The sequence below is a fragment of the Antedon mediterranea genome, chromosome 11 (assembly GCF_964355755.1).
Source record: "Antedon mediterranea chromosome 11, ecAntMedi1.1, whole genome shotgun sequence".
NCBI lineage: Eukaryota > Metazoa > Echinodermata > Crinoidea > Comatulida > Antedonidae > Antedon > Antedon mediterranea.
The window spans coordinates 20309806-20323999 of record NC_092680.1 but is presented as its reverse complement, the minus strand read 5'-3'; positions in this window follow the sequence as shown (position 1 = coordinate 20323999).

Sequence of the window (14194 nt, the reverse complement as noted above, 5' to 3'; positions counted from 1 at the left end):
TTTTAACCCATTTGTTACAAATTCTTTCTCTTTTATTGCTACTTTCCTTTTCTAAAATCATCAGTGTTAATTTTAATCTGAAGAGCTAATTCTATTAAATTTTGTTACTTAAAGGTAGCATTTTTTGTATATAGATGATATCGACAGCCTCATAACAAAAGTGTCTAAGTTATAATTTTTGGGTTTTTTTTCTGCCTAACTCACTGCTTATATCAATATACTATATTTTTTTGTGTTTCTGCCTAAGTCAGCTGTGTGACTTAGGCAATTAAGGAGAGGAGACACATGATTTTTAAAATAAAATAAGAAATACATTTTTATAGTATATTTTTTAACCCATTTGATACAAATTCTTTCGCTTTTATTGCTACTTTCCTTTTCTAAAACCTTCAGTGTTAATTTTAATCTGAAGAGCTGAGGCTATTAAATTTTGTTACTTAAAGGTAGCATTTTTTGTATATAGATGATATCGACAGCCTCATAACAAAAGTGTCTAAGTCATAATTTTTGTTTTTTTTTCCTGCCTAACTCACTGCTTATATCAATATACTATATTTTTTGTGTTTCTGCCTAAGTCAGCTGTGTGACTTAGGCAATTAAGGAGAGCTGAGTTATGATCTGCCTAATTCACTGCTTATATCATTATACTGCCCTCTGTACATTATCTGAGTGCTTTTATATGCATTTGGACATGCTCAGATCGTTTTTTGTGTTTCTGCCTAAGTCAGCTGTGTGACTTAGGCAATTAAGGAGAGGAGACTCGTGATTTTTTAAATAAAATAAGAAATACATTTTTATAGTATATTTTTTAACCCATTTGTTACAAATTCTTTCTCTTTTATTGCTACTTTCCTTTTCTAAAATCATCAGTGTTAATTTTAATCTGAAGAGCTAATTCTATTACATTTTGTTACTTAAAGGTAGCATTTTTTGTATATAGATGATATCGACAGCCTCATAACAAAAGTGTCTAAGTTATAATTTTTGTTTTTTTTTCTGCCTAACTCACTGCTTATATCAATATACTATATTTTTTGTGTTTCTGCCTAAGTCAGCTGTGTGACTTAGGCAATTAAGGAGAGCTGACTTATGATCTGCCTAACTTACTGCTTATACCAATATACAATATTTTTTGTGTTTCTGCCTAAGTCAGCTGTGTGACTTAGGCAATTAAGGAGAGCTGACTTATGATCTGCCTAACTCACTGCTTATAACATTATACTGCCCTATGTACATTATCTGAGTGCTTTTATATACATTTGCACATGCTCAGATCGTTTTTTTTTGTTTCTGCCTAAGTCAGCTGTGTGACTTAGGCAATTAAGGAGAGGAGACTCGTGATTTTTTAAATAAAATAAGAAATACATTTTTATAGTATATTTTTTAACCCATTTGTTACAAATTCTTTCTCTTTTATTGCTACTTTCCTTTTCTAAAATCATCAGTGTTAATTTTAATCTGAAGAGCTAATTCTATTAAATTTTGTTACTTAAAGGTAGCATTTTTTGTATATAGATGATATCGACAGCCTCATAACAAAAGTGTCTAAGTTATAATTTGTGTGACTTAGGCAATTAAGGAGAGCTGACTTATGATCTGCCTAACTCACTGCTTATATCAATATACAATATTTTTTGTGTTTCTGCCTAAGTCAGCTGTGTGACTTAGGCAATTAAGGAGAGCTGACTTATGATCTGCCTAACTCACTGCTTATATCATTATACTGCCCTATGTACATTATCTGAGTGCTTTTATATACATTTGCACATGCTCAGATCGTTGTTTGTGTTTCTGCCTAAGTCAGCTGTGTGACTTAGGCAATTAAGGAGAGGAGACTGATGATTTTAAAAATAAAATAAGAAATACATTTTTATAGTATATTTTTTAACCCATTTGTTACAAATTCTTTCTCTTTTATTGCTACTTTCCTTTTCTAAATTCATCAGTGTTAATTTTAATCTGAAGAGCTGATGCTATTAAATTTTGTTACTTAAAGGTAGCATTTTTTGAATATAGATGATATCGACAGCCTCATAACAAAAGTGTCTAAGTCATAATTTGTGTTTTGTTTTTCTGCCTAACTCACTGCTTATATCAATATACTATATTTTTTGTGTTTCTGCCTAAGTCAGCTGTGTGACTTAGGCAATTAAGGAGAGCTGATTTATGATCTGCCTAAGTCACTGCTTATATAATTATACTGCCCTCTGTACATTATCTGAGTGCTTTTAAATGCATTTGCACATGCCCAGATCGTTTTTTGTGTTTCTGCCTAAGTCAGCTGAGTGACTTAGGCAATTAAGGAGAGGAGACTGGTGATTTTTTAAATAAAATAAGAAATACATTTTTATAGTATATTTTTTAACCCATTTGTTACAAATTCTTTCTCTTTTATTGCTACTTTCCTTTTCTAAAATCATCAGTGTTAATTTTAATCTGAAGAGCTAATTCTATTAAATTTTGTTACTTAAAGGTAGCATTTTTTGTATATAGATGATATCGACAGCCTCATAACAAAAGTGTCTAAGTTATAATTTTTGGTTTTTTTTTCTGCCTAACTCACTGCTTATATCAATATACTATATTTTTTGTGTTTCTGCCTAAGTCAGCTGTGTGACTTAGGCAATTAAGGAGAGGAGACTCATGATTTTTAAAATAAAATAAGAAATACATTTTTATAGTATATTTTTTAACCCATTTGATACAAATTCTTTCGCTTTTATTGCTACTTTCCTTTTCTAAAACCTTCAGTGTTAATTTTAATCTGAAGAGCTGAGGCTATTAAATTTTGTTACTTAAAGGTAGCATATTTTGTATATAGATGATATCGACAGCCTCATAACAAAAGTGTCTAAGTCATAATTTTTGTTTTTTTTCCTGCCTAACTCACTGCTTATATCAATATACTATATTTTTTGTGTTTCTGCCTAAGTCAGCTGTGTGACTTAGGCAATTAAGGAGAGCTGAGTTATGATCTGCCTAAGTCACTGCTCATATCATTATACTGCCCTCTGTACATTATCTGAGTGCTTTTATATGCATTTGGACATGCTCAGATCGTTTTTTGTGTTTCTGCCTAAGTCAGCTGTGTGACTTAGGCAATTAAGGAGAGGAGACTTGTGATTTTTTAAATAAAATAAGAAATACATTTTTATAGTATATTTTTTAACCCATTTGTTACAAATTCTTTCTCTTTTATTGCTACTTTCCTTTTCTAAAATCATCAGTGTTAATTTTAATCTGAAGAGCTAATTCTATTACATTTTGTAACTTAAAGGTAGCATTTTTTGTATATAGATGATATCGACAGCCTCATAACAAAAGTGTCTAAGTTATAATTTTTGTTTTTTTTTCTGCCTAACTCACTGCTTATATCAATATACTATATTTTTTGTGTTTCTGCCTAAGTCAGCTGTGTGACTTAGGCAATTAAGGAGAGCTGACTTATGATCTGCCTAACTCACTGCTTATACCAATATACAATATTTTTTGTGTTTCTGCCTAAGTCAGCTGTGTGACTTAGGCAATTAAGGAGAGCTGACTTATGATCTGCCTAACTCACTGCTTATAACATTATACTGCCCTATGTACATTATCTGAGTGCTTTTATATACATTTGCACATGCTCAGATCGTTTTTTTTGTTTCTGCCTAAGTCAGCTGTGTGACTTAGGCAATTAAGGAGAGGAGACTCGTGATTTTTAAAATAAAATAAGAAATACATTTTTATAGTATATTTTTTAACCCATTTGATACAAATTCTTTCGCTTTTATTGCTACTTTCCTTTTCTAAAACCTTCAGTGTTAATTTTAATCTGAAGAGCTGAGGCTATTAAATTTTGTTACTTAAAGGTAGCATTTTTTGTATATAGATGATATCGACAGCCTCATAACAAAAGTGTCTAAGTCATAATTTTTGTTTTTTTTCCTGCCTAACTCACTGCTTATATCAATATACTATATTTTTTGTGTTTCTGCCTAAGTCAGCTGTGTGACTTAGGCAATTAAGGAGAGCTGAGTTATGATCTGCCTAAGTCACTGCTCATATCATTATACTGCCCTCTGTACATTATCTGAGTGCTTTTATATGCATTTGGACATGCTCAGATCGTTTTTTGTGTTTCTGCCTAAGTCAGCTGTGTGACTTAGGCAATTAAGGAGAGGAGACTCGTGATTTTTTAAATAAAATAAGAAATACATTTTTATAGTATATTTTTTAACCCATTTGTTACAAATTCTTTCTCTTTTATTGCTACTTTCCTTTTCTAAAATCATCAGTGTTAATTTTAATCTGAAGAGCTAATTCTATTACATTTTGTTACTTAAAGGTAGCATTTTTTGTATATAGATGATATCGACAGCCTCATAACAAAAGTGTCTAAGTTATAATTTTTGTTTTTTTTTCTGCCTAACTCACTGCTTATATCAATATACTATATTTTTTGTGTTTCTGCCTAAGTCAGCTGTGTGACTTAGGCAATTAAGGAGAGCTGACTTATGATCTGCCTAACTCACTGCTTATACCAATATACAATATTTTTTGTGTTTCTGCCTAAGTCAGCTGTGTGACTTAGGCAATTAAGGAGAGCTGACTTATGATCTGCCTAACTCACTGCTTATAACATTATACTGCCCTATGTACATTATCTGAGTGCTTTTATATACATTTGCACATGCTCAGATCGTTTTTTTTGTTTCTGCCTAAGTCAGCTGTGTGACTTAGGCAATTAAGGAGAGGAGACTCGTGATTTTTTAAATAAAATAAGAAATACATTTTTATAGTATATTTTTTTAACCCATTTGTTACAAATTCTTTCTCTTTTATTGCTACTTTATTTTTCTAAAATCATCAGTGTTAATTTTAATCTGAAGAGCTAATTCTATTACATTTTGTTACTTAAAGGTAGCATTTTTTGTATATAGATGATATCGACAGCCTCATAACAAAAGTGTCTAAGTTATAATTTTTGTTTTTTTTTTCTGCCTAACTCACTGCTTATATCAATATACTATATTTTTTGTGTTTCTGCCTAAGTCAGCTGTGTGACTTAGGCAATTAAGGAGAGCTGACTTATGATCTGCCTAACTCACTGCTTATACAATATACAATATTTTTTGTGTTTCTGCCTAAGTCAGCTGTGTGACTTAGGCAATTAAGGAGAGCTGACTTATGATCTGCCTAACTCACTGCTTATAACATTATACTGCCCTATGTACATTATCTGAGTGCTTTTATATACATTTGCACATGCTCAGATCGTGGTTTGTGTTTCTGCCTAAGTCAGTTGTGTGACTTAGGCAATTAAGAAGAGGAGACTCGTGATTTTTTAAATAAAATAAGAAATACATTTTTATAGTATATTTTTTAACCCATTTGTTACAAATTCTTTCTCTTTTATTGCTACTTTCCTTTTCTAAAATCATCAGTGTTAATTTTAATCTGAAGAGCTAATTCTATTAAATTTTGTTACTTAAAGGTAGCATTTTTTGTATATAGATGATATCGACTGCCTCATAACAAAAGTGTCTAAGTTATAATTTTTGGGTTTTTTTTCTGCCTAACTCACTGCTTATATCAATATACTATATTTTTTGTGTTTCTGCTTAAGTCAGCTGTGTGACTTAGGCAATTAAGGAGAGGAGACACATGATTTTTAAAATAAAATAAGAAATACATTTTTATAGTATATTTTTTAACCCATTTGATACAAATTCTTTCGCTTTTATTGCTACTTTCCTTTTCTAAAACCTTCAGTGTTAATTTTAATCTGAAGAGCTGATGCTATTAAATTTTGTTACTTAAAGGTATCATTTTTTGTATATAGATGATATCGACAGCCTCATAACAAAAGTGTCTAAGTCATAATTTTTGTTTTTTTTTCCTGCCTAACTCACTGCTTATATCAATATACTATATTTTTTGTGTTTCTGCCTAAGTCAGCTGTGTTACTTAGGCAATTAAGGAGAGCTGAGTTATGATCTGCCTAAGTCACTGCTTATATCATTATGCTGCCCTCTATACATTATCTGAGTGCTTTTATATGCATTTGCACATGCTCAGATCGTTTTTTGTGTTTCTGCCTAAGTCATCTGTGTTACTTAGGCAATTAAGGAGAGGAGACTCGTGATTTTTAAAATAAAATAAGAAATACATTTTTATAGTATATTTTTAACCCATTTGTTACAAATTCTTTCTCTTTTATTGCTACTTTCCTTTTCTAAAATCATCAGTGTTAATTTTAATCTGAAGAGCTAATTCTATTACATTTTGTTAAGAAAAACATTTTTATAGTACTGTCTATAACGATTTACGTCCTTGCGTTACGTTCTAGTGGGAACCAAGCTTTAGCAATCGAAAGCGAATAAGCCATCGCTTGTGATTGGTTAATTCACTTGCGTTGCGTTACGTCCTTGTGTTACGTTCTAGTGGAAACCACGCTTTATAGCGCTAGCATGATGTTTGTTATGAATTACGTTCCCTTATTTGATGAATATTATATCCATTCATAGTTTTAAGAACAGAATTCATAAAACAGAAAACATAAACCATAGTTAATGTATTTCCATAATCCAACCAGCATCAGCGTTGGTGCAAATTGGTTTTTGTGGAAGAAGCTATTGTTAATTTCCTGGTGAAAGGTTTCTCTTTTTGTTTTGTATATGGATGTACTATCCCAAATAAAGGAAATAAATGAACAAATACCCTCTATAGTACCATCTGAAGTTCAATCATAAATATATATTATTTATAAGCAGTGGGGGAAGTTAAGCGAAACAAAAAGGCCATATACGTGGCTGCAGTCGCGTGCTCAAGTTAGTGTTTACCGACCGACCAACTGACCTACCGTTGCACGCGACTTTTTAAAACTGGTTCCTTGTTTAAAAATCATTTCTTCAACATATTATTCAATACAATGAAAAACAAGAAGCCATTAAATATTTTATCGATTCCTTTCTCAAAATATTGTCTGACTGTGTGCTAAAATCAATTGAACTCATGATTTGTGGGCAATTGAATTCAATACAAATGCTCGTATAATACCCAAATTGCCATTCATTTATTTGGTCGGTAATTAAAAGTCGCAATAAAGGAAGTTTCACGTCAACAGCCTAGCCCTAGTGATAGAGATGTTGTGATAGCACAGAAAACATCGTAATGGGGACAAGTAATTCGTTCCTTCCTCGAGGCTCTTCAGCTTTGAATTTACTTGCTTGGAGACAAGTCTTCGTACTCCTGCTGCTTTATTTTTTTTAGAAATGTCTTTATAAATGTGGTTGTCCCTTTTATTACCTTTTAGTTGGCCGGACATTTTAGCTTCACCACCCCCTCCTTCCCCACACAGATTTATATAGTAATACTGTGACGTCTGTGACTGTGACGTCTTCGCTCCACATTTTCGCCGAATATATCTATACACGTGTAAAACAGCTGACAGCGACAGAAAATAAAAACACGATGTTGACCTCATGTCACAGGTAAAAAAAAAATACGGTATTTTTTATTGGCAGCAGAAATAGGCCTACGGTATAAATTTGTAAATACCGTATTTTATCCACAAATTTTGTGGGAAAAATACGGTATACAAAATACGGTATTTTTTTTATGAGCGCTGTTTCTGCTGCCAAAAAAATACGGTGTATATATACGGTATTCAAAAAATACCGTGTAAAATACGGTATTTTCTTGGCAGCAGAAACAGGGCTCATGGATAACATACAAGCCTTATCTGGAGGTGGGTGTAGTATTGACATTTTTCTGTTTTCAAAAGAATACGAATGTTTTTATTGCTTTTTGAAGTGGAGGCAATAACATAATCCAAGGTCAATTGTTTTCTGATTGTCTACAAAAATATGACTAGACTTGGTAGATCACACCAGTACAATGTGTTACCAAAATTGTTTCCGTCTTCCAGTTAAACACCGATCTTAAAGATGTGTTGTCCCCCAAAAATGAAGATTAATTAAATCAGACTTTGAATAGGTTATCTTGTAGTTTTAATAAAATTAATCACCTCCATTATTAAAAAAAAAAAAAGGTTTTTACTTATAAAATGACAAAATAAATGGTTAAATTCAACCAACCAACCAATCCATTGGCTGGCAGCCAATTTGACTATTTGTTGCTTTAAATTACAGTTTTTTTCAGGTAAATAATTTTTTTTTCAATCCAATTTTTGGTCAAAGTGGATAACTATTATGTGACATTAGAATTAAATTAATAAACAAAAACTGTTTAAGAATTATGTTTTCATGGGACAATACCTTTTTAAGTAAATCAATTAATAATTTTTTTATTTATTTATTTTCTATTTTTTTATTTATTTAGTTTGTTTTTTTTGCAACGTGGTTGTTGTTTTTATAATTAGTGTCAGCTATTCGGAGTATTTATCATAGGAAATATCTTTGTATTTAATCAGTTTAAGATAAATATTGGACATGTTAAGCTTTTCGAAGTATAAACGTAAGTTAACTACGCGATAGAGTGACAACTTTATTCCTTAAAACATGACAAGAACTGTGCGTTGTTTTCATCGGAATATTTTTTTTTTCATGAAAGTGACCTATATTCCCTTGTATTCTATATACAGGGCGGCCGGCCGGCTTCTGAGTTCACAACACGTTTCGGTGAAAGAGTGAATTGTTTCCTACGTTTTTAAAAATAATATGAAATGGCCTTTGTTCAGTACTGTACTTCCCTGCAATCAGTATGAATTGTTGAACTTATAGGTAAACAATAAAACATTTTTTGTTATTACATTATTAGTAAGTTATTATTAGTTTCATGTTGTAACTTACAATGACTAAGGTTGTTTTATAGGTTTTGTTTAACTTTAAAAGGTATAACCAATGAAGAAGCTCATTCGTTGTATAAATACCAACAATGACATTACGTATTGAATGTAAGGTTATTTAATAGAAATAGAACAACTTCCATCAGCATTCCAAGATACGATATACGGTCATACAGTTTGAGAGATATTAGGAACATTTCAACTTATACTGAATTCTCAGTTTGGTGATTATAAGCAGCATGTATGCTTATTTGATTTGTATTATTCTACATTTTGGACAAGGTATGTAACTCTGAATTCAGTTGGTTTATTTAAAAATTTAGTTTATTACGACTGACTTCTACACAATAATAATATTATAATAAGTGCAAGTAGGCCTAATTCAAGTAAACCACTTTTAACATACTGTACAAAGAATCTATTTCATTTTTTTAATTTAGAATACTGTGTTTTTAATTATGTGTTTTTTTTAATTCAGAATAGGCCTACTGTGTTTTTTAAAGGAACACATTTTAAATTTAAATAGAATATGATTATATCATGTTCCGAATATTACAATTGATTGACTTATGAATTATATTAATATCATATAATTATTATTTAGGCTAAAATACGATAGAAAAGATCACATTTGTTGGTCATTATGCCTATCGTAACATTTTTAACTGTTTTTAGTACATTTTATTTTAGTTTTCAGTCAAACAACTCTTCCAGACGTTATTTCGTTACCAGCATGTTTCGAAAAAAATGGATATGATAACAAACCTGTACTTGGGGGCAATCCTTGTAGTAATAGTAACGCTTTGCCATGCGACTATTGTTCTAGAAAACAATGCGCTAAGAATAGAATGACGTGTTCTTTTTGCCAAGACTACTGCACTAATCTGGGGTTTAAGCACTTGGGATTACAACCTACGTTATGTCACTGTGGGAACATTGACAATTATGATAACAGATACAACACCGTCGATGATTGTTTGTGTGCTTCAAGATGTGCTGGCGGTGATGAAGTGTATTGTGGTGGAGATGAGGCTGTCTGGATACAACCTACAAATGTTTTAGGTAGACAACATCAATTATCTTCATTCAAGAGTGTCATTTAGTTAGTATTTTAAACTAACCATGACTCATTTATTGATTTGTATTTTTAAATAGATATAATTAATTGGGCCTGACTATATTATTTTCTAGAACCAACAAACACTGCAAATACAGAATTACCTGACAAAAAGGAATTAGAAATTCTTCTAAATCAGTCGACATCGCTAAACAAATCGACTTCCTTGGATGATTTGATTTCGTTTGTAAATGCCTTAAGCAATTTAAACATAACGAATTGTTCGAATAAGGTACCATTACATGGAGGAAATAATAATCCTCCATGTTATATACTAAGTCTCATTTGAGGCTCAGGGAGTGGAGTTGAAAGAGTCGTGAGTTACAACCCTGGCACTAGGTCAGATTGAACCCTGCACCTTGGTATTGGAAGGCAAGCACGTTAACCACCAAGCTCTACTACAAATTATGTATTAATTCTTTCATTTATACATTTCTTCTCACATCTTCTCTCTTTTGATTTCTTTTTCAAAAAGCTTTTTGTTTGTTTTTTGGGTTTTGTTTTGTTTTGTTTTTTTTCTTTCGTTGGTTTTTTGTTTTTTTTTTGGAATGTGATATTTAAAAATGTTAAATATATTTATTGTTCTAATTCCATAGGATATCTTAAAGAAATAGATGCAATTTTGGAGGTTGATGACAAATTTCAATACAGCAGGGATGAAGCAGCCGAAGTAATTGGAGTAATCGACGATAAAGTCACCAATGCGTTTAAATATGAGCAAAACTTTACTGTTAAAACAAACAATATAGCATTAAAGGCTGCTACGTTTCAAAGAGAATCTGTTAATTCGGACTTGCAATTTTCAGTGACAGGGAATGATCGTTTCCTCTTAGAATTGTCTGACATTTACAAATACCCAAATGACACCGTTTTTATCGGTGACCATTTCAGCAGACGTCCTAACATACAATGAAGCAGGTAGGCCTAATTGGTAATGCTGTGTTTCTAGTAGGCTTAACTTGTATACAAAAAAAACATAAAAAATCGCAATAAATGAGAGCTCAGAAAACGATAAGCTCGCTCGTGTGTAGCGAAATTGTTTTCTCTGCGAAACGTTGAATTCGCACGAACAATTTCGACTCTAGTGGAAAACAGGCTTAACTTTGACATTCGATTATAGATAATAATCAGATATAGATAATAATCATTATCATTGATAATCACTTTAGTCATTTATTGAGAAAGTTATTTTCATGAATTGAAAGTCTCGATCTCTCGTTGAATAAAAGTCCTTCTCTCTCAATTATAATGTTTATGTTTCTATATATTATACATAATGTAATATGTAGGCCTAAATCAATAATAATCAATAATTAATCTTTTTTATTAATAATTTTTGCCTGAAAGATGGAAGAACACGAAGGGGATGATTCGAACGTTAAGAAAGAAAGTGAATGCAGAAACTTTAGGGCACGTTGCTCATATACAAAAGCACTCTCAAACGTATTAAAAGATGGTTGTGACACCAATGACAACGGCAACGGCGAAATCTCCTGTTCCTGCAACAGATTCGGACATGTTGCGCTATTACTGGTAAGTTGCATTTAGTAGGCTATACTACAACATTACTGTAGTGGGCTTACGTTATTGAATTTATCATCAGATTATCTGGGGGTTTGTTTGTTTTGTTTTTTTTTTGCTTTAAATTATAGATTAATTTAAGTTTATGGTATAATGTTTCATGTTGGTGCATATACTTTTCTTAGAAGGTTCTGCCTTATTCGAAAACATCAGAGTTTAGTCCTATTTTTGTATTTACCTTATATGATACCGGTACCATACGATGTTTTTTGTTGTTTTTTGCATTACAGGATCCAATAGAAAGAGAAATCAGTCGAGAACATACACTTGCTTTACACTTTTTGTCAATTGGGTTATTTAGCCTTTCTGCCATTCTCTTGATCGTTATTATGTTAGTGTACCTTAGTAACAAGTAAGTCATTGTTCTTATAAAATTAATAATACAAAAAAATGATATATATATAATTTCTAGAAAGTTAAATTTTGCCATTTACTCTGCTTTTATTATTTGGATAATTTTCATTGAATAAACACGTATCTCGCCACAAGTCAAGATGAACAACCTATTTTATAATAAAATGAGTCATGCAATGCACGAGGGGCATTTTTCGGTAAAACAAATTAACGAAAAAATAACGTCATCGTAAATTGACTGTAATGTGTTAGATTTGTTCTTTTTCAGAAAAATTCGTCAAAGAGTTCAATACAAAGTCTTGATTGGTTTATTTTTCTCTCTCGCTGCTTTTGACGTCATCTACATTGCCAGCAACTATCCGCCTCAATCGAAAGAATTGTGCAAGGCGATTGGGGTCGCTGTTCACTACTTTCTTCTGACCTCAGTAATGTGGATGGGAGGTGAAGTTTTTACTCTGTATTTAAATGTTGTACCGAAAACTAAATTTGACCAAAATAATGTGATGTTTATAAAGAAAGTTGCATCTGTTTGCTTTTGTAAGTAATATTATATTTACTTTAGTCTCGTTAATTAAAATCCTTTTGACGAAGCAAGTGAAATTTGTTAGGATAGGGCCCTCAACTGTACATTCTTAAAATAAGGCCCTCATTTTGGAATTCAAAGTCTATTTTCATCTAATTTAATGGTACAAATATCTGTATTTTATTTTTTCATGATTTAATTTGACATTCAAATGTGTTGTTTTTATTCAGTGTTGCCGTTGATACCGGTGGCTTTTGGTGCTGTATATTCTTCCAAAATGGAATGCAGCAAAATAGACCAGTAAGTTTTTTTTTAATTTGTAAGTGGCATTTATAAATGTTTTATCATCATCACCACCTCTTGTCTTGAGAAATGACGATTTATATTTTTTTTTCTATCGTGTACATCATAGTTTTGTGTTTTTAACTCCAATTTCAATTTCCATTCCTTCATTCATTTAATTCAACGCAATTTTTAAACCAAAATTCTGTTTTATATCATGTATTGACAATTGCGACAATTTTTTTTCCCCAGATGTTTTAATCTATCTGAAGTTACTTTTTACACGGCCCTTGTGGCTCCAGTTTCATTGATTTTAATCGTCAACGTTGTGCTATTCGTACGTATAATACATACACTCTATACCACCAGTGGAAAGGCAACGACAAACAAGTCAAACAAACTGCATCGACTTACACGTCACGTTTTTACCATCTTCATTCTGTCTGGCCTAAGTTGGTGCCTGGCATTCTTTTCTTTAGATTATGATGGTTCTATTGCGTTCAATTACTTGTTTACCATTTTTAATGGCCTACAGGGTATTATTATCTTTATATTATTTTTAGTTTTAAACAAAGATGTAAAGAAAATATTGTCGAAATCGCGCGTAGGCAGATCGATACGGTATGGTTTCCGCTCACCACCATCAAAGTCTAAAATAAATTCAAACTTGCAGCATTTTAAACAGAATCAACAGATATCAGAAGATCCTTCTTACACAATCGGTGTAAGTGCGACAAATATGGAATATAGGCCTATGAGTAAATAATCAGAGCCACTTTCGTGTGAGAACGTCTCTACAATGCTTTACAATTCTATATAATGTTAAACCTATTATGGCCCTCCAGTATTACCAAAATCAACTAAATAATAATATATACTATATGCAAATCATCTGAAATACGATATATACAGTATAGTCCCTCCTTTTGTGACACCTCTATTAGGGGAACACATTCTCCTAATAAAAAACAAGGAGAAACATAATTATGTTGTAACACTCTATTCAGACGAAACCCCTTTTAAAAGGACGTAGGCCTGTAGTCGGTCATGATGGTTCCCCTTAAATATGGGTTATAAACACTATGATCATCTAGTGTTACATTATTGTTCATTCTTTATTATATTGTAATTTTTTGCCCAGTCATGTGTGTAAATATGTATTAAAATTAGATTATTCAAATGATTATGCCCAAGTGTAAGTCTGCCCAATTTTATACATTCCACATCTGCCATTGTAACTTCACACTTGAAAACCAGACATTTTTGGAAGGTCATGAATTTGAAAAATAAATTGTTGTTTTTTTTAATTTTTATAAAATAATTGTTTCTTTTATCTTATCACCTATTATCTCCTCTATTATATGGCGAGATCTATTGAGTCTCAACATTACCCCTGAAATCGAGTTTATTCGAGGAATCCTGGTACAAAATCGCACACTCCTACTTTTACTGTGTACGCTAAATATTACAATAATTACTGTATAAAAATATGGATTCTTTTTATCATTAAGTAAGTTTGAATAATAAACAAGTATGTACAACAATT